The sequence below is a fragment of the Rhinatrema bivittatum genome, chromosome 3, assembly GCF_901001135.1.
Source record: "Rhinatrema bivittatum chromosome 3, aRhiBiv1.1, whole genome shotgun sequence".
Lineage (NCBI taxonomy): Eukaryota > Metazoa > Chordata > Amphibia > Gymnophiona > Rhinatrematidae > Rhinatrema > Rhinatrema bivittatum.
In genome coordinates, this window is record NC_042617.1 from 539,387,545 (window position 1) to 539,413,384 (window position 25,840).

The 25,840-nt window shown below is 45.9% G+C and overlaps 8 non-coding genes across 8 annotated transcripts; 5 read left to right on the top strand and 3 right to left on the bottom strand.

Moving 5' to 3' along the window:
* Positions 1-288: 288 nt before the first annotated feature.
* TRNAV-AAC lies at positions 289-361 on the top strand. The gene has a single exon. It is a non-coding gene; the product is annotated as a tRNA-Val (tRNA).
* Positions 362-1,898: 1,537 nt separating this feature from the next.
* Positions 1,899-2,007, bottom strand: TRNAL-CAA. The gene is made up of 2 exons: positions 1,970-2,007; positions 1,899-1,944 (listed from the first exon to the last, which is right to left on the bottom strand). It is a non-coding gene; the product is annotated as a tRNA-Leu (tRNA).
* Positions 2,008-2,278: 271 nt separating this feature from the next.
* Positions 2,279-2,351, top strand: TRNAV-AAC. The gene has a single exon. It is a non-coding gene; the product is annotated as a tRNA-Val (tRNA).
* A 1,532-nt stretch (positions 2,352-3,883) lies between these two features.
* On the bottom strand, positions 3,884-3,992 carry TRNAL-CAA. Its single transcript has 2 exons — positions 3,955-3,992; positions 3,884-3,929 (listed from the first exon to the last, which is right to left on the bottom strand). It is a non-coding gene; the product is annotated as a tRNA-Leu (tRNA).
* A 271-nt stretch (positions 3,993-4,263) lies between these two features.
* Positions 4,264-4,336, top strand: TRNAV-AAC. The gene has a single exon. It is a non-coding gene; the product is annotated as a tRNA-Val (tRNA).
* A 1,912-nt stretch (positions 4,337-6,248) lies between these two features.
* TRNAV-AAC lies at positions 6,249-6,321 on the top strand. Its single transcript has one exon. It is a non-coding gene; the product is annotated as a tRNA-Val (tRNA).
* Positions 6,322-7,862: 1,541 nt separating this feature from the next.
* On the bottom strand, positions 7,863-7,971 carry TRNAL-UAA. Its single transcript has 2 exons — positions 7,934-7,971; positions 7,863-7,908 (listed from the first exon to the last, which is right to left on the bottom strand). It is a non-coding gene; the product is annotated as a tRNA-Leu (tRNA).
* Positions 7,972-8,242: 271 nt separating this feature from the next.
* On the top strand, positions 8,243-8,315 carry TRNAV-AAC. Its single transcript has one exon. It is a non-coding gene; the product is annotated as a tRNA-Val (tRNA).
* The last annotated feature ends 17,525 nt before the right edge of the window (positions 8,316-25,840 follow it).

The window sequence follows — 25,840 nt, forward strand, 5'->3', positions numbered from 1 at the left end:
CACTCGGCCATTCTGACAATGGGAAGCAGCCTTGGGAAGATCTCCATCTCTGCAGTGCGGGTGTTGTTGGGCGGTGGCACTACCTTTAACCGTCCTCTACTGACAAACCTAGCTGGAGGGCAAGAAGGCGGTAATCCAGCACGACCTCTGCATTTCAAGTGCAAATATAAAATACAAGAAGGTAAATGAATTTTACCCGAGGATAATGCATCCTGAATCTCATACAGCCATGACCCTGTCAGCCAATCTTTTTATTAGAAAGAAGCCAGCACAGACACAGGGGCCTGAGTTTCTGTAGTGTAGTGGTTATCACATTTACCTAACACATGAAAGGTCCCTGGTTCGAAACCAGGCAGAAACAGTTCTTAATTTTTATTCTAGTTTTAATGTTCTGCCTCCTCACAGTCTTCACCTGTCTCGGGATAGACATGCCGAGTAACATTCTAGAGCATATGCAGCCCTCCCTAATCCAAAGTGGTGAAGTGCCTATCATCACAGGTGTTTTGCATTAATTCTTGCAAACCATCTCAATTCCTTAATATACAACTGTGGATGTTAAAGTGCTTTTTAAGATTTCAAGAAATATTTCAAATATTACACATGAAATAAAACATCGAACCCTAGTAATCAAATATGACGTAATAATGTGCGATAGCTTATTAAGAAAGATAAGTAGAGACACAACATATATATCAGAGATAAGAGCTGAAAGAACCACGTCCTGCATCTCTGGCTCGCTCTGTCACCCATCAGGTTGAGATAGGAGGTAAGCAATCAGGACTTAAGCATAACACAGCCTCGATCTTTATACCACGTGAGGATAACAGTGGGTGTGTTGATATCATTGCTGTGGTGCTCAAAGGCCTACTTAATGGAGGTGATACCTGGGGTGCTAGAAAGCCAAGAAATCTGACACGACAGTAAAGGAAATAAGGTTTCTGGAAATGACATTTCAGAGAGACAGCATCCACTGGGAAATCACCTGCTTGCGATCTCTTCTCCCTTCTCGGTTGATCCAGAGTTTACAATTTATGTTGATTCATTCTGTTAGCCCTCCTGAAGTCAGCAAGAGAAGAGACCGTTGAAGAGTCATAGCTGCGCTGTGATATACACACACCTCTGCTCCTAAGTGAATACTCTTTCGAATGAGATGGATAAAATGTATGGGGAACAGAGAGAAGGCACTGGGTGAGTCAGGAAATGATTTGGAGAGAGTGTTAATAGCATTATAGTATAGCCTATTGATAACTGAGGTAAGTGTGAAAAGGCAGCTGGAGCTGCTTCCGGTTAAGTTCACAGATAGCTGTGATGAGTCATGAGGCCATTGTCTATGTCAGACCCAGGGTGATGCTGTTAATTTTGTTAATGAGCACCAGCAGTTACACCCTGGAGTGCTCCTTTGAAGTTTCTCTGTAGGAGAATAGCTACTTTAAGGTCAGATAGAGAATGTCCTGGAAGGCTGAAATGTTCTGATAGTGATTTCTGAATGTTGCCATTTCTCATGACAGATCTATGTCCATTTATTCTTTTCCTTATAGATTGACTTGTTTGTCCTATGTAGACATCAGTGTGACAAGGCATGTATTGTATCACATTGGAGGAAGAGCAGCGAATGGGGCCGGATGTTGTAGTTGATGTTGTTGGGTCCTGTGATGGTGACGTCTGACTTAATCGGTGGACAGAATTGGCATCTGGGTTTCTGGCCGGGTCTGGTACCTAAGATGGTGTCATTGTTGTAAAATTCACGGCTGCTGGTGAATATCCCTTTGAGATTGGGGATCGGGATACTGCCCTTAATTGACCATCCGTGCGACCCAGCTTGTCATGTCTGCTTTTTCAATTAGAACCTAAAATGTATTGAAAAAATAAGCCTGAGGTTCTAAAGTATAGGATGAGCTTGTCAGAAGTGGGATTTGAACCCACGCCTCCATCAGGAGACCAGAACACCCAGCACAGGGAAGCAGAAAGACTTGAGTCTGGCGCCTTAGATCACTCGGCCATTCTGACAATGGGAAGCAGCCTTGGGAAGATCTCCATCTCTGCAGTGCGGGTGGTGTTGGGCGGTGGCACTACCTTTAACCGTCCTCTACTGACAAACCTAGCTGGAGGGCAAGAAGGCGGTAATCCAGCACGACCTCTGCATTTCAACTGCAAATATAAAATACAAGAAGGTAAATGAATTTTACCCGAGGATAATGCATCCTGAATCTCATACAGCCATGACCCTGTCAGCCAATCTTTTTATTAGAAAGAAGCCAGCACAGACACAGGGGCCTGAGTTTCTGTAGTGTAGTGGTTATCACATTCGCCTAACACGGGAAAGGTCCCTGGTTCGAAACCAGGCAGAAACAGTTCTTAATTTTTATTCTAGTTTTAATGTTCTGCCTCCTCACAGTCTTCACCTGTCTCGGGATAGACATGCCGAGTAACATTCTAGAGCATATGCAGCCCTCCCTAATCCAAAGTGGTGAAGTGCCTATCATCACAGGTGTTTTGCATTAATTCTTGCAAACCATCTCAATTCCTTAATATACAACTGTGGATGTTAAAGTGCTTTTTAAGATTTCAAGAAATATTTCAAATATTACACATGAAATAAAACATCGAACCCTAGTAATCAAATATGACGTAATAATGTGCGATAGCTTATTAAGAAAGATAAGTAGAGACACAACATATATATCAGAGATAAGAGCTGAAAGAACCACGTCCTGCATCTCTGGCTCGCTCTGTCACCCATCAGGTTGAGATAGGAGGTAAGCAATCAGGACTTAAGCATAACACAGCCTCGATCTTTAGTGACGATAACAGTGGGTGTGTTGATATCATTGCTGTGGTGCTCAAAGGCCTACTTAATGGAGGTGATACCTGGGGTGCTAGAAAGCCAAGAAATCTGACACGACAGTAAAGGAAATAAGGTTTCTGGAAATGACATTTCAGAGAGACAGCATCCACTGGGAAATCACCTGCTTGCGATCTCTTCTCCCTTCTCGGTTGATCCAGAGTTTACAATTTATGTTGATTCATTCTGTTAGCCCTCCTGAAGTCAGCAAGAGAAGAGACCGTTGAAGAGTCATAGCTGCACTGTGATATACACACACCTCTGCTCCTAAGTGAATACTCTTTCGAATGAGATGGATAAAATGTATGGGGAACAGAGAGAAGGCACTGGGTGAGTCAGGAAATGATTTGGAGAGAGTGTTAATAGCATTATAGTATAGCCTATTGATAACTGAGGTAAGTGTGAAAAGGCAGCTGGAGCTGCTTCCGGTTAAGTTCACAGATAGCTGTGATGAGTCATGAGGCCATTGTCTATGTCAGACCCAGGGTGATGCTGTTAATTTTGTTAATGAGCACCAGCAGTTACACCCTGGAGTGCTCCTTTGAAGTTTCTCTGTAGGAGAATAGCTACTTTAAGGTCAGATAGAGAATGTCCTGGAAGGCTGAAATGTTCTGATAGTGATTTCTGAATGTTGCCATTTCTCATGACAGATCTATGTCCATTTATTCTTTTCCTTATAGATTGACTTGTTTGTCCTATGTAGACATCAGTAGTGACAAGGCATGTATTGTATCACATTGGAGGAAGAGCAGCGAATGGGGCCGGATGTTGTAGTTGATGTTGTTGGGTCCTGTGATGGTGACATCTGACTTAATCGGTGGACAGAATTGGCATCTGGGTTTCTGGCCGGGTCTGGTACCTAAGATGGTGTCATTGTTGTAAAATTCACGGCTGCTGGTGAATATCCCTTTGAGATTGGGGATCGGGATACTGCCCTTAATTGACCATCCGTGCGACCCAGCTTGTCATGTCTGCTTTTTCAATTAGAACCTAAAATGTATTGAAAAAATAAGCCTGAGGTTCTAAAGTATAGGATGAGCTTGTCAGAAGTGGGATTTGAACCCACGCCTCCATCAGGAGACCAGAACACCCAGCACAGGGAAGCAGAAAGACTTGAGTCTGGCGCCTTAGATCACTCGGCCATTCTGACAATGGGAAGTAGCCTTGGGAAGATCTCCATCTCTGCAGTGCGGGTGGTGTTGGGCGGTGGCACTACCTTTAACCGTCCTCTACTGACAAACCTAGCTGGAGGGCAAGAAGGCGGTAATCCAGCACGACCTCTGCATTTCAAGTGCAAATATAAAATACAAGAAGGTAAATGAATTTTACCCGAGGATAATGCATCCTGAATCTCATACAACCATGACCCTGTCAGCCAATCTTTTTATTAGAAAGAAGCCAGCACAGACACAGGGGCCTGAGTTTCTGTAGTGTAGTGGTTATCACATTCGCCTAACACGCGAAAGGTCCCTGGTTCAAAACCAGGCAGAAACAGTTCTTAATTTTTATTCTAGTTTTAATGTTCTGCCTCCTCACAGTCTTCACCTGTCTCGGGATAGACATGCCGAGTAACATTCTAGAGCATATGCAGCCCTCCCTAATCCAAAGTGGTGAAGTGCCTATCATCACAGGTGTTTTGCATTAATTCTTGCAAAACATCTCAATTCCTTAATATACAACTGTGGATGTTAAAGTGCTTTTTAAGATTTCAAGAAATATTTCAAATATTACACATGAAATAAAACATCGAACCCTAGTAATCAAATATGACGTAATAATGTGCGATAGCTTATTAAGAAAGATAAGTAGAGACACAACATATATATCAGAGATAAGAGCTGAAAGAACCACGTCCTGCATCTCTGGCTCGCTCTGTCACCCATCAGGTTGAGATAGGAGGTAAGCAATCAGGACTTAAGCATAACACAGCCTCGATCTTTATACCACATGACGATAACAGTGGGTGTGTTGATATCATTGCTGTGGTGCTCAAAGGCCTACTTAATGGAGGTGAAACCTGGGGTGCTAGAAAGCCAAGAAATCTGACACGACAGTAAAGGAAATAAGGTTTCTGGAAAAGACATTTCAGAGAGACAGCATCCACTGGGAAATCACCTGCTTGCGATCTCTTCTCCCTTCTCGGTTGATCCAGAGTTTACAGTTTATGTTGATTCATTCTGTTAGCCCTCCTGAAGTCAGCAAGAGAAGAGACCGTTGAAGAGTCATAGCTGCGCTGTGATATACACACACCTCTGCTCCTAAGTGAATACTCTTTCGAATGAGATGGATAAAATGTATGGGGAACAGAGAGAAGGCACTGGGTGAGTCAGGAAATGATTTGGAGAGAGTGTTAATAGCATTATAATATAGCCTATTGATAACTGAGGTAAGTGTGAAAAGGCAGCTGGAGCAGCTTCCGGTTAAGTTCACAGATAGCTGTGATGAGTCATGAGGCCATTGTCTATGTCAGACCCAGGGTGATGCTGTTAATTTTGTTAATGAGCACCAGTTCAGCAGTTACACCCTGGAGTGCCTCTTTGAAGTTTCTCTGTAGGAGAATAGCTACTTTAAGGTCAGATAGAGAATGTCCTGGAAGGCTGAAATGTTCTGATAGTGATTTCTGAATGTTGCCATTTCTCATGACAGATCTATGTCCATTTATTCTTTTCCTTATAGATTGACTTGTTTGTCCTATGTAGACATCAGAGTGACAAGGCATGTATTGTATCACATTGGAGGAAGAGCAGCGAATGGGGCCGGATGTTGTAGTTGATGTTGTTGGGTCCTGTGATGGTGTCGTCTGGCTTAATCTGTGGACAGAATTGGCATCTGGGTTTCTGGCCGGGTCTGGTACCTAAGATGGTGTCATTGTTGTAAAATTCACGGCTGCTGGTGAATATCCCTTTGAGATTGGGGATCGGGATACTGCCCTTAATTGACCATCCGTGCGACCCAGCTTGTCATGTCTGCTTTTTCAATTAGAACCTAAAATGTATTGAAAAAATAAGCCTGAGGTTCTAAAGTATAGGATGAGCTTGTCAGAAGTGGGATTTGAACCCACGCCTTCATCAGGAGACCAGAACACCCAGCACAGGGAAGCAGAAAGACTTGAGTCTGGCGCCAGGCCATTCTGACAATGGGTAGTAGACTTGGGAAGATCTCCATCTCTGCAGTGCGGGTGTTGTTGGGCGGTGGCACTACCTTTAACCGTCCTCTACTGACAAACCTAGCTGGAGGGCAAGAAGGCGGTAATCCAGCACGACCTCTGCATTTCAAGTGCAAATATAAAATACAAGAAGGTAAATGAATTTTACCCGAGGATAATGCATCCTGAATGTCATATAGCCATGACCCTGTCAGCCAATCTTTTTATTAGAAAGAAGCCAGCACAGACACAGGGACCTGAGTTTCTGTAGTGTAGTGGTTATCACATTCGCCTAACACACGAAAGGTCCCTGGTTCAAAACCAGGCAGAAACAGTTCTTAATTTTTATTCTAGTTTTAATGTTCTGCCTCCTCACAGTCTTCAACTGTCTCGGGATAGACATGCCGAGTAACATTCTAGAGCATATGCAGCCCTCCCTAATCCAAAGTGGTGAAGTGCCTATCATCACAGGTGTTTTGCATTAATTCTTGCAAACCATCTCAATTCCTTAATATACAACTGTGGATGTTAAAGTGCTTTTTAAGATTTCAAGAAATATTTCAAATATTACACATGAAATAAAACATCGAACCCTAGTAATCAAATATGACGTAATAATGTGCGATAGCTTATTAAGAAAGATAAGTAGAGACACAACATATATATCAGAGATAAGAGCTGAAAGAACCACGTCCTGCATCTCTGGCTCGCTCTGTCACCCATCAGGTTGAGATAGGAGGTAAGCAATCAGGACTTAAGCATAACACAGCCTCGATCTTTATACCACGTGACGATAACAGTGGGTGTGTTGATATCATTGCTGTGGTGCTCAAAGGCCTACTTAATGGAGGTGAAACCTGGGGTGCTAGAAAGCCAAGAAATCTGACACGACAGTAAAGGAAATAAGGTTTCTGGAAAAGACATTTCAGAGAGACAGCATCCACTGGGAAATCACCTGCTTGCGATCTCTTCTCCCTTCTCGGTTGATCCAGAGTTTACAGTTTATGTTGATTCATTCTGTTAGCCCTCCTGAAGTCAGCAAGAGAAGAGACCGTTGAAGAGTCATGGCTGCGCTGTGATATACACACACCTCTGCTCCTAAGTGAATACTCTTTCGAATGAGATGGATAAAATGTATGGGGAACAGAGAGAAGGCACTGGGTGAGTCAGGAAATGATTGGAGAGAGTGTTAATAGCATTATAGTATAGCCTATTGATAACTGAGGTAAGTGTGAAAAGGCAGCTGGAGCTGCTTCCGGTTAAGTTCACAGATAGCTGTGATGAGTCATGAGGCCATTGTCTATGTCAGACCCAGGGTGATGCTGTTAATTTTGTTAATGAGCACCAGTTCAGCAGTTACACCCTGGAGTGCTCCTTTGAAGTTTCTCTGTAGGAGAATAGCTACTTTAAGGTCAGATAGAGAATGTCCTGGAAGGTTGAAATGTTCTGATAGTGATTTCTGAATGTTGCCATTTCTCATGACAGATCTATGTCCATTTATTCTTTTCCTTATAGATTGACTTGTTTGTCCTATGTAGACATCAGAGTGACAAGGCATGTATTGTATCACATTGGAGGAAGAGCAGCGAAAGGGGCCGGATGTTGTAGTTGATGTTGTTGGGTCCTGTGATGGTGTCGTCTGGCTTAATCGGTGGACAGAATTGGCATCTGGGTTTCTGGCCGGGTCTGGTACCTAAGTTGGTGTCATTGTTGTAAAATTCACGGCTGCTGGTGAATATCCCTTTGAGATTGGGGATCGGGATACTGCCCTTAATTGACCATCCGTGCGACCCAGCTTGTCATGTCTGCTTTTTCAATTAGAACCTAAAATGTATTGAAAAAATAAGCCTGAGGTTCTAAAGTATAGGGTGAGCTTGTCAGAAGTGGGATTTGAACCCACGCCTCCATCAGGAGACCAGAACACCCAGCACAGGGAAGCAGAAAGACTTAAGTCTGGCACCTTAGACCACTCGGCCATTCTGACAATGGGAAGCAGACTTGGTAAGATTTCCATCTCTGCAGTGTGGGTGGTGTTGGGCGGTGGCACTACCTTTAACCGTCCTCTACTGACAAACCTAGCTGGAGGGCAATAAGGCGGTAATCCAGCATGAACTCTGCATTTCAACTGCAAATATAAAATACAAGAAGGTAAATGAATTTTACCCGAGGATAATGCATCCTGAATCTCATACAGCCATGACCCTGTTAGCCAATCTTTTTATTAGAAAGAAGCCAGCACAGAAAGAGAGGCCTGTGTTTCTGTAGTGTAGTGATTATCACATTTGCCTAACACACGAAAGGTCCCTGGTTCGAAACCAGGCAGAAACAGTTCTTAATTTTTATTCTAGTTTTAATGTTCTGCCTCCTCACAGTCTTCAACTGTCTCGGGATAGACATGCCGAGTAACATTCTAGAGCATATGCAGCCCTCCCTAATCCAAAGTGGTGAAGTGCCTATCATCACAGGTGTTTTGCATTAATTCTTGCAAACCATCTCAATTCCTTAATATACAACTGTGGATGTTAAAGTGCTTTTTAAGATTTCAAGAAATATTTCAAATATTACACATGAAATAAAACATCGAACCCTAGTAATCAAATATGACGTAATAATGTGCGATAGCTTATTAAGAAAGATAAGTAGAGACACAACATATATATCAGAGATAAGAGCTGAAAGAACCACGTCCTGCATCTCTGGCTCGCTCTGTCACCCATCAGGTTGAGATAGGAGGTAAGCAATCAGGACTTAAGCATAACACAGCCTCGATCTTTATACCACGTGAGGATAACAGTGGGTGTGTTGATTAGGGATGTGAATCGTGTCCTCGATCGTCTTAACGATCGATTTCGGCTGGGAGGGGGAGGGAATCGTATTGTTGCCGTTTGGGGGGGTAAAATATCGTGAAAAATCGTGAAAAATCGTTAAAAATCGAAAAATCGAAAAACCGGCACATTAAAACCCCCTAAAACCCACCCCCGACCCTTTAAATTAAATCCCCCACCCTCCCGAACCCCCCCCAAATAACTTAAATAACCTGCGGGTCCAGCGGCGGTCCGGAACGGCAGCGGTCCGGAACGGGCTCCTGCTCTGAATCTTGTCGTCTTCAGCTGGCGCCATTTTCCAAAATGGCGCCGAAAAATGGCGGCGGCCATAGACGAAAAAGATTGGACGGCAGGAGGTCCTTCCGGACCCCCGCTGGACTTTTGGCAAGTCTCGTGGGGGTCAGGAGGCCCCCCACAAGCTGGCCAAAAGTTCCTGGAGGTCCAGCGGGGGTCAGGGAGCGATTTCCCGCCGCGAATCGTTTTCGTACGGAAAATGGCGCCGGCCATACGCGTATGGCCGGCGCCATTTTCCGTACGGAAAATGGCGCCGGCAGAAGATCGACTGCAGGAGGTCGTTCAGCGAGGCGCCGGAACCCTCGCTGAACGACCTCCTGCAGTCGATCTCCTGCCGGCGCCATTTTCCGTACGAAAACGATTCGCGGCGGGAAATCGCTCCCTGACCCCCGCTGGACCTCCAGGAACTTTTGGCCAGCTTGTGGGGGGCCTCCTGACCCCCACGAGACTTGCCAAAAGTCCAGCGGGGGTCCGGAAGGACCTCCTGCCGTCCAATCTTTTTCGTCTATGGCCGCCGCCATTTTTCGGCACCATTTTGGAAAATGGCGCCGGCTGAAGACGACAAGATTCAGAGCAGGAGCCCGTTCCGGACCGCTGCCGTTCCGGACCGCCGCTGGACCCGCAGGTTATTTAAGTTATTTGGGGGGGGTTCGGGAGGGTGGGGGATTTAATTTAAAGGGTCGGGGGTGGGTTTTAGGGGGTTTTAGTGTGCCGGCTCACGATTCTAACGATTTATAACGATAAATCGTTAGAATCTGTATTGTATTGTGTTCCATAACGGTTTAAGACGATATTAAAATTATCGGACGATAATTTTAATCGTCCTAAAACGATTCACATCCCTAGTGTTGATATCATTGCTGTGGTGCTCAAAGGCCTACTTAATGGAGGTGATACCTGGGGTGCTAGAAAGCCAAGAAATCTGACACGACAGTAAAGGAAATAAGGTTTCTGGAAATGACATTTCAGAGAGACAGCATCCACTGGGAAATCACCTGCTTGCGATCTCTTCTCCCTTCTCGGTTGATCCAGAGTTTACAATTTATGTTGATTCATTCTGTTAGCCCTCCTGAAGTCAGCAAGAGAAGAGACCGTTGAAGAGTCATAGCTGCGCTGTGATATACACACACCTCTGCTCCTAAGTGAATACTCTTTCGAATGAGATGGATAAAATGTATGGGGAACAGAGAGAAGGCACTGGGTGAGTCAGGAAATGATTTGGAGAGAGTGTTAATAGCATTATAGTATAGCCTATTGATAACTGAGGTAAGTGTGAAAAGGCAGCTGGAGCTGCTTCCGGTTAAGTTCACAGATAGCTGTGATGAGTCATGAGGCCATTGTCTATGTCAGACCCAGGGTGATGCTGTTAATTTTGTTAATGAGCACCAGCAGTTACACCCTGGAGTGCTCCTTTGAAGTTTCTCTGTAGGAGAATGTCCTGGAAGGCTGAAATGTTCTGATAGTGATTTCTGAATGTTGCCATTTCTCATGACAGATCTATGTCCATTTATTCTTTTCCTTATAGATTGACTTGTTTGTCCTATGTAGACATTTCAGAGAGACAGCATCCACTGGGAAATCACCTGCTTGCGATCTCTTCTCCCTTCTCGGTTGATCCAGAGTTTACAGTTTATGTTGATTCATTTTGTTAGCCCTCCTGAAGTCAGCAAGAGAAGAGACCGTTGAAGAGTCATGGCTGCGCTGTGATATACACACACCTCTGCTCCTAAGTGAATACTCTTTCGAATGAGATGGATAAAATGTATGGGGAACAGAGAGAAGGCACTGGGTGAGTCAGGAAATGATTTGGAGAGAGTGTTAATAGCATTATAGTATAGCCTATTGATAACTGAGGTAAGTGTGAAAAGTCAGCTGGAGCTGCTTCCGGTTAAGTTCACAGATAGCTGTGATGAGTCATGAGGCCATTGTCTATGTCAGACCCAGGGTGATGCTGTTAATTTTGTTAGACATCAGAGTGACAAGGCATGTATTGTATGACATTGGAGGAAGAGCAGCTAAAGGGGCCGGATGTTGTAGTTGATGTTGTTGGGTCCTGTGATGGTGTCGTCTGGCTTAATCTGTGGACAGAATTGGCATCTGGGTTTCTGGCAGGGTCTGGTACCTAAGTTGGTGTCATTGTTTTAAAATTCACGGCTGCTTTCGAATGGATCCTGAGAAAGTGGCGACTATTAAGAATTGGCCCCGGCCAAGAGGTCTTAAAGCGTTACAGCACTTCCTCGGCTTTTCCAATTTCTACCTTCACTTTATTTCCGATTATTCTCGTATTGTGGCCCCGTTAACTGCCCTCACCCGAAAGGGGGCTAACTCGGTGGATTGGCCTGCTTCTGCCTGTCAACTTTTGAGGCCCTTAAGGAAGCCTTCTTGGTAGACACCTGCCTTCCCCATCCGGATCCCAGTCAGCCCTTCGTGGTGGAGTTTGATGCCTCCAATGTGGATGTAGGGGCCGCACTGAGCCAGTACTCTGATTCTGGACAGCTGTTACCCTGTTCATATTTCTCAAGGAAATTCTCCCCGGCAGAGAGCAACTAATGTGTTGGTGACAAAGAGTTGTTAGCCATGAAACTTACCCTGGAGGAATGGAGACAGTAGTTGGAAGGAGCCAACCATCCGGTTATGATTTACACTGATCACAAAAACCTAGCATTCTTGAAGCAAGCCCAACGCCTGAATCCAAGAGAAGCCCGTAGTCGCTGTTTTTTGACCAGTTTGACTTTATGTTACACTACCGTCCCAGCTAGAAGAACGTTCGAGCCGACGCGCTCTTGCGCTCTTCTGAGGTCGAAGAGAATCCTGATACACTCCAATATATCTTGGATCCTAAGAAAGTAAGCCTGGCTGCAACCTTGGTGTCCTCCCAAGTGAAGACCGTCGTTCCATGTCTCTCCCAGAGGGCAGTTCTCGCTTGGGCCCATGACTCCCTCACTGGGGGCCATGCTGGTTGGAAAGGGACTTTGGACTTGTTAAACCGTTCCTACTGGTGGCCAACGGTGAGACAGGACGTCCAAGCTTTTGTGGGCTCGTGCCCTACCTATGCTGTTCAAAAGCCGCTCATCAGGAGGCCCAGGGGCCTGTTGCAACCATTGCCTATCCCGGTGGAGCCTTGGACACACATCTCCACCAATTTCGTCATGGACCTTCCTGCCTCAGAAGGGAATTCGGTCATTTGGGTAACCGTGGACCGATTTTCCAAGATGGTGCACTTTGTCCCTTTGCCTAAGCTACCTTCTGCACCTGACCTGGCCGGCCTGTTTGCCCAGCATATCTTTAGACTTCACAGTCTCCCGTAGGATATAGTCTCCCATCGAGGACCACAGTTTACAGCTCGTTACTGGAAAGCTCTATGTAAGTGCTTCAATGTGCAACTTAGCCTTTCGTCAGCGTTCCATCCTCAAAGTAATGGGCAAACGGAACGAACCAATCGAACCTTAAAGACTTTTCTTCGGGCTTTCGTGAATGAATGGCAAGATAATTGGGCTAAGCTACTCTCCTGGGCGGAGTTCTCGTATAATAACCACACGCATGCTGCTACTGGAAGTTCACCGTTCCTCGTTGTTTATGGGAAGCAACTTCGTCCGCCTTTACCTTCACCTAAACCCAGTGCACTCCCAGCAGTGCAACTCTCAGCTCACCAGCTTCGTTCCTTGTGGATCTCTACCCAGGAAAAGATCCGTAAAGCCGTCCTGTCTGCTAAGAAGTGGGCGGATAGGCATCGTCAGCCAGCACCGATCTTCCTCCCAGGAGACCGTGTCTGGCTTAGTACCAGAAATCTACGGCTAGGTATCCCGTCTAGAAGACTAGCTCCGAAATTCTGTGGGCCTTTTCGAGTCGCCGAACGAGTGGGAGCAGTCTCATACCCGCTGCGTCTACCCTCCTCCAAGCGCATACATGATGTGTTCCATGTGTCTTTGCTGAAGCCTCTTGTGTTATCCAGGTACCACTCCCCGGCTCCTGAACCATCAGATCCTTCAGTACTGGATGAGGTTACGTATCAAGCACATGAAGTTTTGGATGTCTGGTTTCATCAACGCCGATGGGAATACTTGCTGGCCTGGGAGGGTTGTGGACCCGAGGATAATTCTTGGGAACTGGCCCGTAACATCCTCAACAAGGACTTATTACGGCAGTTCCATCTGGACCACCCAAGTAAACCCGGACCGGCCAAGAGGGGGCGTAAGAGGGGAGGTACTGTTGCGGTCCTGGCCGCGAGCACCGCGGCCAGGCCCTTACCTCCAGGCTCCCGGACCTGCTCCCACTTCCAGAGACTTGGTTTGTGACCTGTTTGGCGGCGTCCCCGCTGGGGCTGCGCCACTGTGAGGACTCTCATGGACTCCTGGCTCCTAGGCGTGCGCGCGCGCCACTTTGGTGCTTTTCTAGGCCGTTTCCCGCCAGTGGTGACTCTGCCCAACTCCTGATGTCAGACGCTGCGGCCAGGGCTGGTGCAAGGGGATTTGGCGCCCTAGGCGAGCCTTCTCCCTTGCGCCCCCCCGTTGCGCCGCCACCCCCCGGTCTCGGCCCCGATTCCTACCTCATTCTCGATCACGCCCATTGACTGTGTGGTTTTCCGGTCAGAAGCAGGTTGGGCACTGCTCGCGGCCCGCCAAATCTCCACTCCTCTTTGCCACCACTTGCGGCCCCATATGACTCGCACCCAGTGGCGCACCAAGGGTCTCCGGCACCCAGGGGCCAATGCATTTGTGTGCCTCTCCAGCATCGCCCCCTTAATCTTTCTTGTACTAATGCTTAAGGTCACAGAAAATCAGTGGTGTCGCTAGACAGAAGAATTTGGGGGGGGGGGGGGGGGGAATATATAGGAAGGAACAAAATGTCAATACAAATCCTGCATCTTCAGTTCTCTAACTCTGTGCATCCACTGAAATTCCCCTAAACAATGGAGCTTGGATGTTTCCCTTACAGCTCATCATACTAAAAGATATTTTCAAATTCTGGTGTCACCTCACAGTAACAGCAGCACAAACACCTTCCACTGCCAGACACATTGTGAACTAACACAAAACCCCGCAAAAAAGACACTCAAAATCTATACTGCAATCCCATCGTAACATAACAGTAATAACACCAAGGACTCAAACAACAATAACCCTACCTTTGAAAAAGCAAGGATAAATATTACACTGGGTCCTAGAATACCAATACACCACCTACTGAGGAAACAAAACAAACCCGATTGCTAATGATCCCTATACAGACACTATATGCAAGCAGAATCTCTCAACATGGTCACACATACAGAGCAGAGACAGACCTCTCATCAAATACAGAATAAAGCCACATAAAGTATAAACAGAAATGTGCAGACAAAAACTGAACTGTAAAACGCATCACGCCAGACTCTATACAGTGTAACAATGGAAAAACAAAAATTTCACCATTCCTTGTGAAACAAATCAATAATATAAAGATATATAAATCATTAATCATAATTATAAAACCATACAAATAAGATAATTTCAAAACAGCTGATGAATAGAATATCCAATAATTAAAGATTAATGCAAATTTTGAAAGCTTTACCAAACACCAATAAAATATTTCAAACAGCAGACACATCACATACTACCCAATAATTAAAATGGTAGTCAATCAAGAAAAATGAACTTAACAAGCCACCTTTACTTACCTTCTCCAGCAGTTCTCCTACTCCTTTCTCTTGCAGGCCATACCAGCACTAGCTGCTGAAGCTGTCCTCACAGTCCTCTTCACACACACACACACACACACACACACACACACAAAAGTCACACCCTCAGGACCAGTTTCTGTCTCTCACACATCACTCATCTCCCCAACCAGTCTCTCTCTCTCTCTCTCACACACACACACACACACATACCAGTCACCTCTCTGGCCAGTCTCTCTCAATCACACAATGCTCTCGCTCTCTCTTACTAACACACAGGCTTTCAATCATACACATGCTCTCTCTATTTCACTTACACACAACCTCTCAATCACACACGTTCTATCTCACTTACAAACAGGCTCAATCACACACATGCCCTCTCTCACAGCCACAAGCCAGCCAAAAACATTCTCCATCTCTCTTGCACACACACACTGACACACACAAGCACCCTCCCTGACTCACATATACACCACACACATACAGAGGCACTCTCCCTGTCTCACATACACATTACACTCACAGAAGCACCTTGCTTTCAGACTTACAGCATTTTTCACTTTTACTAAAAGTGAAAGTGATGCTCCCAACCATTAAATAAGAAAACCACATTCCTATCAGAAGGCGAAATGACACCCTTCCTTCAGGTTCTGTCCTCCCAAGGGACAGCCACCTACACCTTCTCTTGTTTTATGCTTTCAGGCAATAAAGCAAGTGTGTTTCTTCAAACTATCAGTCGTATGATTATTCATGTGGGAGATATGGAACAGAAAGACATCCTTAGTCAGCTTCCCTTTTAAATGGGAAGACTCCAGTCTTAGTCATTTAAAAATATACATTTTCTAAAGGCGTAAAAAAAAAAAAAAAAAAAAAAGCAAAACTGTTTTTTACTTTAGTATTTGTCTCTACCCACTTTGTTAAAATTTATTTTCCAGCAGAGGGATTCTTAAAATTTAGTAATTTCATCTTTCATCCAACTTTTCAAAAAAATCAGCACAAAAGTTGAGGTATATGTATTATCACACTTCATATTTTTAAACTGGCAGATTCCTTTCTCACATACACATCACATACACACACACACACACAGAAGCTCCATTCCTTTCTTACATATACATCACATCACATCACATACACACACACACACAGAAAGAAGATTGGCGCAGCCAGTCTAGCTGATCACGTGGCCGAAGAAAGGAAGATCGGTGCAGCCGGAGACCAGCCGCCGAGACTTAAGGGGCGCCGCGGCAGGCAGCCAGCCCCCGACTCTCCCTGCCTCCCCCCCAGTGCCACCCTCCCGACGCCCCTCCTGGTGGTCCAGCGGAGGGCCCGGGAGCGATCTGCCATTCCTGGGGCCTCGGCTGCCACTAAGCAAAATGGCGCCGGTGGCCTTCAGCCCCTGTCACATGGTAGGGGCTAAAGGTCACTGGCGCCATTTTGCTTAGTGGCAGCAGAGGCCTCCGCTGGACCACTAGGGGGGTGTCGGGAGGGTGACACTGGCGGGGCAGCAGGGCGAGTCGGGAGCTGGCTGCCTGTCGCGGCGTCCCCTAAATCTCAACGCTTGGTCTCCATCTAGGCGAGCGAAGGCTGGCAGAATTTTGAAAGGGCACTTTTTGCCCTTTCAAAATTCTGCTGCCTGCCGCGGCGCCCCCTAAGTCTCGGCGCCCTAGGCACAGGCCTAGCTCGCCTAGTGGTTCCGCCGGCCCTGGCTGCGGCCTTGATAAGTCAGCCGTGGTCATCCAGTCTTTGCCTTGCAACGGGTTAAGCTCCCGGTTTCCTGTTGCGCTGTGCCCCGGAGTGACTCGCTTTGCTTCGTCACTCCGTTCCTGCTACAGTACCTGCTTGGTTCCAGCCTGCCTGCTACAGTTCCTGCTTGGTTCTAGTCTGCCTGCTACAGTTCTTGCCTGGTTCCAGTACCCGAATCCTGCTACAGTCCTTGCCTGGTTCCAGTACTCGAGTCTTGCTACAGTTCCTGCCTGGTTCCAGAACCCGAACCCAGTTACATATTGCTACTGTCCTAGTCTGGTTTCAGTTACCTGTCCTGAGCCACAACCTGCCTAAGTCCCAGCGGGCGGGCTGGCTCCTCCCGGGGGGGCTTCGGCTTCCAAGGGTGAAGCCACCTAAGTCCCAGTGGTTGGGCTCCTACGGGCTCCTCCCGGGGGAGTACCAGCTTCCAGGGTGAAGAGCATCTACGTCCTGCCTGAACATCTGCCTCCCGGCCTGCTATTCATTAGAGACAGTGATCACCTTTCCCAGTCTCCAGCAGGTCGGCCCAAGGGTCCACTAAACAGAGACTCCCATAACAATCTGCTTGTGATTTAACTACTCTGAACAATTTTGTATCATCCGCAAATTTGATTATCTCACTCGTCGTATTTCTTTCCAGATCATTTATAAATATATTGAAAAGTAAGGGCTCCAATACAGATCCCTGAGGCACTCCACTGTCCACTCCCTTCCACTGAGAAAATTGTTCATTTAATCCTACTCTCTGTTTCCTGTCTTTTAGCCAGTTTGCAATACACAAAAGGACATCGCTACCTATCCCATGACTTTTTACTTTTCCTAGAAGCCTCTCATGAGGAACTTTGTCAAACACCTTCTGAAAATCCAAGTATACTACATCTACAGGTTGACCTTTATCCACATGTTTATTAACTCCTTCAAAAAAGTGAAGCAGATTTGTGAGGCAAGACTTGCCTTGGGTAAAGCCATGCTGACTTTGTTCCATTAAACCATGTCTTTCTATATGTTCTGAGATTTTGATGTTTAGAACACTTTCCACTATTTTTCCTGGCACTGAGATCAGGCTAACCCAGCGGTTCTCAACCTGTGGGTCTCGACCCCGGCGGGGGTCGAACGACCAAAACACAGGGGTCGCCTATGTTTTGGTCGTTCGACCAAAACTGATCTGCGGACCGACCCCAACGGCCCGGTCCGCAGACCAGTACCGGGCCGTTGGGGTTTTTTGCCGGTCCGTGGCGCCGCGGCTGCTGCGGGGAGGCGGGGCGAAGCTGGAGACCTGCCTCCTCCAACCCCAAAAGGGAGCGCGTCGCGGTGCTCCTCCTACTTACTTCCTGCCTGCCCTGCCCCGGAAGACAAATGTTGCCGGAGCCACACGGGCAGGAAGGAGGAGGCGCGTCAGCCGCGTGCAGAAGAGGAGCAGCGGGGCCGGGAAGACTAGGGCCGCTGCAGAGCCCATCCTGTGGTAACCCGTAAAGAAGAGGCCCAGTGGTGAGAGAGAGGTGTGTGCGAGTATGAGATGAGTTGAGAGATTGTGTGTGAGAGTGAATTGAGAGACTGTGTGTGTTTGCAGAGACAGCATGTGAGAGCCTCTGTGTGTGTGAAAGAGACAGCATGTGACAGTGAGAGCCTGTGCTTGAGCAAGGCAGCATGTGGGGGTGTGAGAGAGCCTGTGTGTGAGACTCAGACAGCCTGTGCCAGTGAGAGACTGTGTGTATGAATGATTGCATGACAGAAAGAGCATGTGACAGTGAGATCCTGTGTGTGTATGTGTGTTTGAGAGAGAAATGCATGTGAGAATGAGAACCTGACTGTGTGTTTGAGGGAAGAAGACAGGTGGAGAGAAAAGAAACAGAAAAAAAGGCAATATAAAAGGAAATGGCAAAAAAATAAAGGGAAGCAGATGTAAAAAAAAATAAATTACTTTTTACTGATTGGTACATGTAATCTTTGGGAATGTGCAAGAGTAGCACTTTCTCTATGCGGATCTCACAATGTACGAGATCAACATGGAGGAAGTGGAAACCCAGGGGGCCTGCACAGAGGAGGCAGCAGAATGGGCTTCAGTGCCAATAGCAGCAATCAGCGCCTCCCCAATAGCCACGTGGCAGCAGTGGCAGTAATTAGATTAATTGTTTGACTCAGCTGGAGGTGACAAAGTATGAAGTGGGATGTGAAATCAGCTTGATCTGGTGGAGAATTAGGATTGCTGTTACACATGAACTGTATTTGGCAAACATTAAATTAAAGGGAGCCAGGATAATCAATTGAAGCCTGCAGCTGAGGACTGATTCATTATGACTCATGTAGAAATTAGTGCATTTTCCAGATTAGTCTGCATAACACAATTCTCAACATTCAGCATTATTTCTGCTGCATAGAGTTTTATCTGAGAGGCTCTGAGGTTGTGAGGGAGCCAGTAAGAGTGAGAGCATGAGTGTGTATGAGAAAATCCAGGGGAGTAAGAGTGTGTGTGAGTGGGGGGGGGGGGGGGGAAAGAGTGTCTTACACCCTGAGAGTGTGTCAGTGTCTGTGAGAGTGAGAGGTTATGGTGGGTATAAGAGCATGAATGTGTATGTATGTGACAGTGTATGTGTGAGAGAGAATGGACATGTGAGTATGTGTGAGAGAGAGAGGATAACCTCCTAATCCTCGACAATATCAGGGTGACTGGAAATCAAGAGCTCCCATGTATGGACAGCAGGGGCTTTTTAAAATCCTTATTAGTTTTAATTATTGTGTGTTATTTGATATATGTGCTGTTTTGAAATATTATTGGTGTTTGGGAAATTATAAAAATGTATATGATTTTAATTAATAGAAATTCTATTTATCAGTAATTTTAAAATATTCTTTTATTAGTATGGTTTTACTATTATAACTGATGCTTTATGTTTCTTAATTTTATTGTTTTATGAGGAATGGTGGTTCTGTTTATAAATGTCATAATAAATAAGTATGCACTAAAATCCAACCCCATCCATAACCCCGCCCCATATGACCAAAGCCCCGCCCTCGCCCCGCCCTTGCAGGGCGAGGGCGGGGCGAGGGGTCACCGCAACATGAGGAACTGTATTACGGGGTCACGGCATTAGAAAGGTTGAGAACCACTGGGCTAACCAGTCTGTCGTCGCCCGTATGACATAGTGAGGGCAAAGGTAGCGCCGGCGCCATTTTGAAGATTGGCAATATGGCCCGCGTGCAGGAGGTTGCTCCCGGACCCCCGCTGGACTTTTGGCAAGTCTTGTGGGGGTCAGGAGGCCCCCCCAAGCTGGCCAAAAGTCCCTGGGGGTCCAGCGGGGGTCCGGGGGCGATCTCCTGGATGCGTGACGTCGGGAACCAGGAACCAAAATGGCACCGGTGCTACCTTTGCCCTGTCACATGATAAGGGCAAAGGGCCACCGGCGCCATTTTTCTCAACGCAGTCATGGCCAGAGAGAGGGAGATCACGTCGGGACCCCCCCACTGGACCCCAGGTAATTTAAAACATTTTGGGGGGGTTCGGGAGGGTGGGGGATTTGTTTTAAAGGTTCGGGGTGGGTTTTAGGGTTTCTTGGTTTGCCTGTTTTCCCGCCCTCCCCCGATTTACGATTTTTAACGATTTAAAAAAAAAAAAACAAAACACGACGATAAGATTTCCCCCCCCCCCAGCCAAAATCAATCGTTAAGACGATCGATCACACGATTCACACCCCTAAAATTCACTTTTTAGCAGAGGTGTGTATCATGACTCTTCAATGGTCTCGTCTGTTGCTGAATTTAGGAAGGCTAACATAATGATTCAACCTAAACTGTAAATCCATCTTCAACTGTGAAAGAAGCAGATATCCTAAGCAGGTGATTTCTCAGTGGATAGTGTCTCCCTGAAATGCTATTTACGTCCCTACTTACTGGTGGCCCCACAATCTCATTCGGATACTCACCAGCAACCGCGAATTGTACAGCATCACCCTGGGTCTGACATAGACAATGGCCTCATGACTCATCACAGCTATCTCTGAACTTAACCGTTAGCAGCTCCAGCTGCCTTTTCCCACTCACCTCAGTTATCAATAGGCTATACTATAATGCTATTAACACTCTCTCCACATCATTTCCTGACTAACCCAGTGCTTTCTCTCTGTTCCCCATATATTGTATCCATCTCATTCAAAAGAGTATTCACTTAGGAGCAGAGCTGTGTATATCACAGTGCAGCCATGACTCTTCAATGGTCTCTTCTGTTGCTGACATCAGGAGGGCTAACAGAATGAATTAATCTAACTGCAAACTCTGGATCAACCGAGAAGGAAGCAGAGATCGCAAGCAGGTGATTTCCCTGTGGATGCTGTCTCTCTGAAATGTCATTTCCAGAAATTTTTTAATTTTGCTATCATGTCAGCAGTCGGCTTTCCAGCACCCCAAGTATCACCTCCATTAAGTAGGCCTCTGAGCACCTCAGCAATGATATCAACACACCCACTGTTATCGTCACGTGGTATAAAGATCGAGGCTGTGTTATGCTTAAGTCCTGATTGCTTACCTCCTATCTCAACCTGATGTGACAGAGAGAGCCAGAGATGCAGGACGTGGTTCTTTCAGCTCTTATCTCTGTTATGTATGATCTGTCTCTACTTGTCTTTCTTAATAAGCTTTTACACAATATTACGTCATATTTGGTTACTAGGGTTTGATGTTTATTTCATGTGTAATATTTAAAATATTTCTTGAAATCTTAAAAAAGTACTTTAATATCCACAGTTGTATATTAAGCAATTGAGATGGTTTGCAAGAATTAATGCAAAATGACTGTGATGATAGGCCCTTCACCACTTTGGATTAGGGAGGGCTGTATATGCTCTAGAACAGTGGTTCTCAACCTTTTGCCCTTCGTGACACACCTGACAGGCCACGCTCACATGTGTGACACACTGGTCATTACAATTCACGGCGGAAATAAAAAGTAAAGGTCTGGTAATTATTTTTATTGTTAAAAATGACAAGGAAAAGATACGTATTCTGTCTGAACAGAAATTGCATAAATAGTAAACATCCCACACCAAAACAGCACTAATTTCCAGCACTTAAACAGTAACAACCTTACCTAAGAAAAGGCAACACTGAAAATATTACACCAGGTCTTAAGACACCAATACATCTCCTATTAGGAAAATGGACCTAGTCAGGCTGCTATAGAGCCCTACACAGAAACTACACGCCAGCAGAAAACCTTACCTGAATCACGTGTGCTGACCCTCACCTAACAAAGAATAAATAGACCAAAACGTATAACTAGAAGCATGCAGAAAAAACTGAATTGGAAACTGCAACAAGCCAGAGTCTCTGTATGCAGTGTAACAAAGGAAAAAAGAAACATCACCCATCCTTATAAAACAAATCAAGAAATATAAAATCATTAGTAGTAAAACTATACTAACAAAAAGAACATATTTCGAAACAGCTGATGAGTGGAATATCCAATAATTAAAAACTCATATAAAAATTTTACAGATACCAATAAAATATTTAAAAATAGCAGACACAAATACCCAGTAATGAAAAATAATAAGGATACAAAAAATTATTTGCTCTGCATACCTGGGAACGTTTGATATCCAGGTGTCCTGAGATTGTTCTGAATTAGCAGGAGGGGGTGGTTTGCTTGGAACTATCTCCTCTCAGTCACATACCAGCGCTCTCTCTCACACTGGCTCTCAATCACACACCTATACACACATGCTCTCAGACTCTCACATATACACATGCTTTTTCTCTCACTTATATAGGCTTCTAATTACACATTTACACACAAGCTGTCTATCTTTTCACGCTTACACACACAGGCTTTCAATCACACACATACATGCTGTCCTTTTCTCTCACACCAGACTCTCATTCTCATGCTTACAAACATGCTCTCTCTTTCTCTCATTTACACACAGGCTCTCAATCACATACTGACATGCTCCCTCACTTAAACCAGCTTTCAATCACACACAGACACACATGGTCTCTCTTTCTCTCTCTTTCACACAGGCTGTCAATCACATACTCACATGCTCTCTCACCTAAACCAGCTCTAAATCACACACAGACACACATGCTCTCTCTCTTACTTATACACACAGGATCTTAATCATACATACACATGATCTCTCTCACACACAAAGGATCTCAATCATACACACACACTCTTTCACACAAACAGATTTTCAATCACAAACTTACACATACAGGTTCCCAATCGTAAGCTTACATTCATGCTCTCTCTCTCACAGGCAGGCTCTCAATCACAGACATACTCTCTTTCACATATACAGGCTCTCAATCATTCACATACATGCTATCTCACTCACACACACAGGATCTCAGACACACATACTTGCTCGCTCATTCACTCTCTCTCTCCCCCCCCCCCCCCCGGAACTAGCGGCAGCAGCCTCATCCCAACCCTAACCTTCATTTTCAGCCCTCGCGGAGGAGGAGTCCCATCGGCCGCGGGGGTTGACGCTCTTCTTCATTTTCCTCCAAGCCGCGCTGCACATTCTTCAGACCGCGCCTCTCTTCTGTTCTTTGGGCTGATGCTGACCACACTAGCATGGTCTCTTCTTCCCGCAAACGCACCCGATGCTCACCATTTCCTCTTCCGGGCCGCGGGGGGGGGGGGGGTGTGTGTGTGAAGAAGAGACCCTGCCGATGCCGGTGCCGCCGACTCCAGCTATCCTGCTGCGTTCCGCCAGGGCTGACAGCATTTTAAGCCCGGGCGGAGGAGGACCAGGGAGCAGCTGGGTCAGTGGGGGACCAGGAAGTGTGGCGACACACCTGCATGTTCTTGGCGACACACCGGTTGAAAACCACTGCTCTAGAATGTTACTCGGCATGTCTGTCCCGAGACAGGTGAAGACTGTGAGGAGGCAGAACATTAAAACTAGTGTAAAAACTAGGAAGTGTTCATGAACCAGGGACCTATTGTGTGCGAGGCAAATGTGATAACCACTAGCCTTTGGAATTTGTTCAGCTCTTACTAATAAAAAGATTTTCTGATACAGGGTTATGCCTGTATCAGATTTAGGAAGCATTATCTTTGGGCAAAATTCATTTACCTGCTTGTATTTTATATTTGCAGTTGAAATGCAGAGGTCGTGCTGGATTACCGCCTTCTTGCCCTCCAGCTAGGTTTGTCAGTAGAGGACAGTTAAAGGTAGTGCACCCACCCCCTCCCAACACCACCCGCACTGCAGAGATGGAGATCTTCCCACGTCTGCTTCCCATTGTCAGAATGGCCGAGTGGTCTAAGGTGCCAGACTCAAGTCTTCCTGCTTCCCTGTGCTGGGTGTTCTGGTCTCCTGATGGAGGCATGGATTCAAATCCCACTTCTGACACGCTCATCCTATACTTTAGAACCTCAGGCTTATTCTTTAAAAATATTTTATGTTCGAATTGAAAAAGCAGACATGACAAGCTGGGTCCCACCGATGGTCAATTAAGCGCAGTATCCTGATCCCTTTGAAGACCCAGCATAATGAGAACCTCCCTTCCCTGTTGCCCCTATCCAAACATAAGAAGTAGCAGTCACCAAGACTGCTTGATTACAAGTCCTTAGTGGAGCAGTCCCCCAGAAACTTCTCCATACCTTTTTATTTTTTTTTAAACCATCCGACGGATGTCTCTCTCCACATCATTTCCTGCCTAATCCAGTGCCTTCTCTCTATTTTCCATATATTTATCCATCTCATTCAAAAGTGTATTCACTTAAGAGCAGAGGTGTATATCACAGCGCAGCCATGACTCTTCAATGGTCTCTTCTGTTGCTGACTTCAGGAGGGCTAACAGAATGAATCAACATAAACTGTAAACTCAGGATCAGCCGAGAAGGAAGCAGAGATCCCAAGCAGATGCCTTTTCACACTTACCTCAGTTATCAATAGGCTATACTCTAATGCTATTACCACTCTCTCCACATCATTTCCTGACTAACCCAGTGCCTTCTCTCTGTTCCCCATATATTTTATCCATCTCATTCGAAAGAGTATTCACTTAGGAGCAGAGCTGTGTATATCACAGCACAGTCATGACTCTTCAATGGTCTCTTCTGTTGCTGACTTCAGGAGGAATAAATAAGCGATTTGGCTGAAAATGTGTTATTATATTGGATGGTCAATCAGTAGAGATTTAGAAAGGAATTCTTAGGCAAAGAATACAGTCATAAAATATCCTTGTTACAACACAGATTTCAGTGAGCAAAGATTGCGTAATACAGTTCTCTATATGAGACTACTGGCGACCTGTACTTTTCCAAAACTTCCTGATGAGTATGTAAAAAAAAATGTAAAAAATGTGTGTAAATAGCAATGCCTACTACATCCAGTTATATAAAGAAAATCTTTTCCTGTCAGTAGATAAAAAACATATGCGTTACTTAGGACTAAGCTAACATTATGGCATGACTGGTGACCTCCATTCACTGCTGACATATCCGTGCACCACAGAACATCAAGATACCTTGAGGTAAAAAGTAATAATGGTCTTCAAAGCTCTGTTTAGTGGGCAAACACAAATATCCAGCATTAGTTCACATGGATAGTCTCTGAAGCTCAGACTCCCTTTGCAAATTAAGAGTTTTAAACTGATATCATTCCCACCATAAATGCATAAATAATTAACAACTGCAGAAAAGGGAAGTCAGAACCTTATATGTTTGCTTGCTGAGCATGAGGATATCAACAAAGGCGCCATTTGGAAAAATAACTTTATTTATTGTATGGTAAAAGCGCTATAGCATAGCTGAAAGAATTTAAAATTATGTAAATCTTGATCTGCTAGTAATACTGTTGTGTGTTAGTCGATATTATAAATGTTTATTGGAAATACCCAGTTTTGGACATGCTGGAGAATGGCCAGTATGATCCAAACGGCCTGTAAATGCAAAAACTCTTTGCTACTCAGGGGACTACATTTTGGGGCGGATTTTCAGAGCCCTGCTCGCCTAAATCCGCCCAAAACCGGGCGGATTTAGGCGAGCAGGGCCCTGCGCGCCGGTAAGCCTATTTTACATAGGCCTACTGGCGCGTGCAGAGCCCCGGGACTCGCGTAAGTCCCGGGGTTTTCGGAGGGGGCGTGTCGGGGGCGGGCCCGAACCGCGTGGCGTTTTCGGGGCGTGTCGGGAGTGTTCCGGGGGCGGGCCCGGGGGCGTGGCCGCGCCCTCCGGACCCGCCCCCAGGTCACGTCCCGGCGCGCAGGAGGCCCGCTGACGCGCGGGGATTTACGCCTCCCAGAGGGAGGCGTAAATCCCCCGACAAAGGTAAGGGGGGGGTTTAGACAGGGCCGGGCGGGTGGGTTAGGTAGGGGAA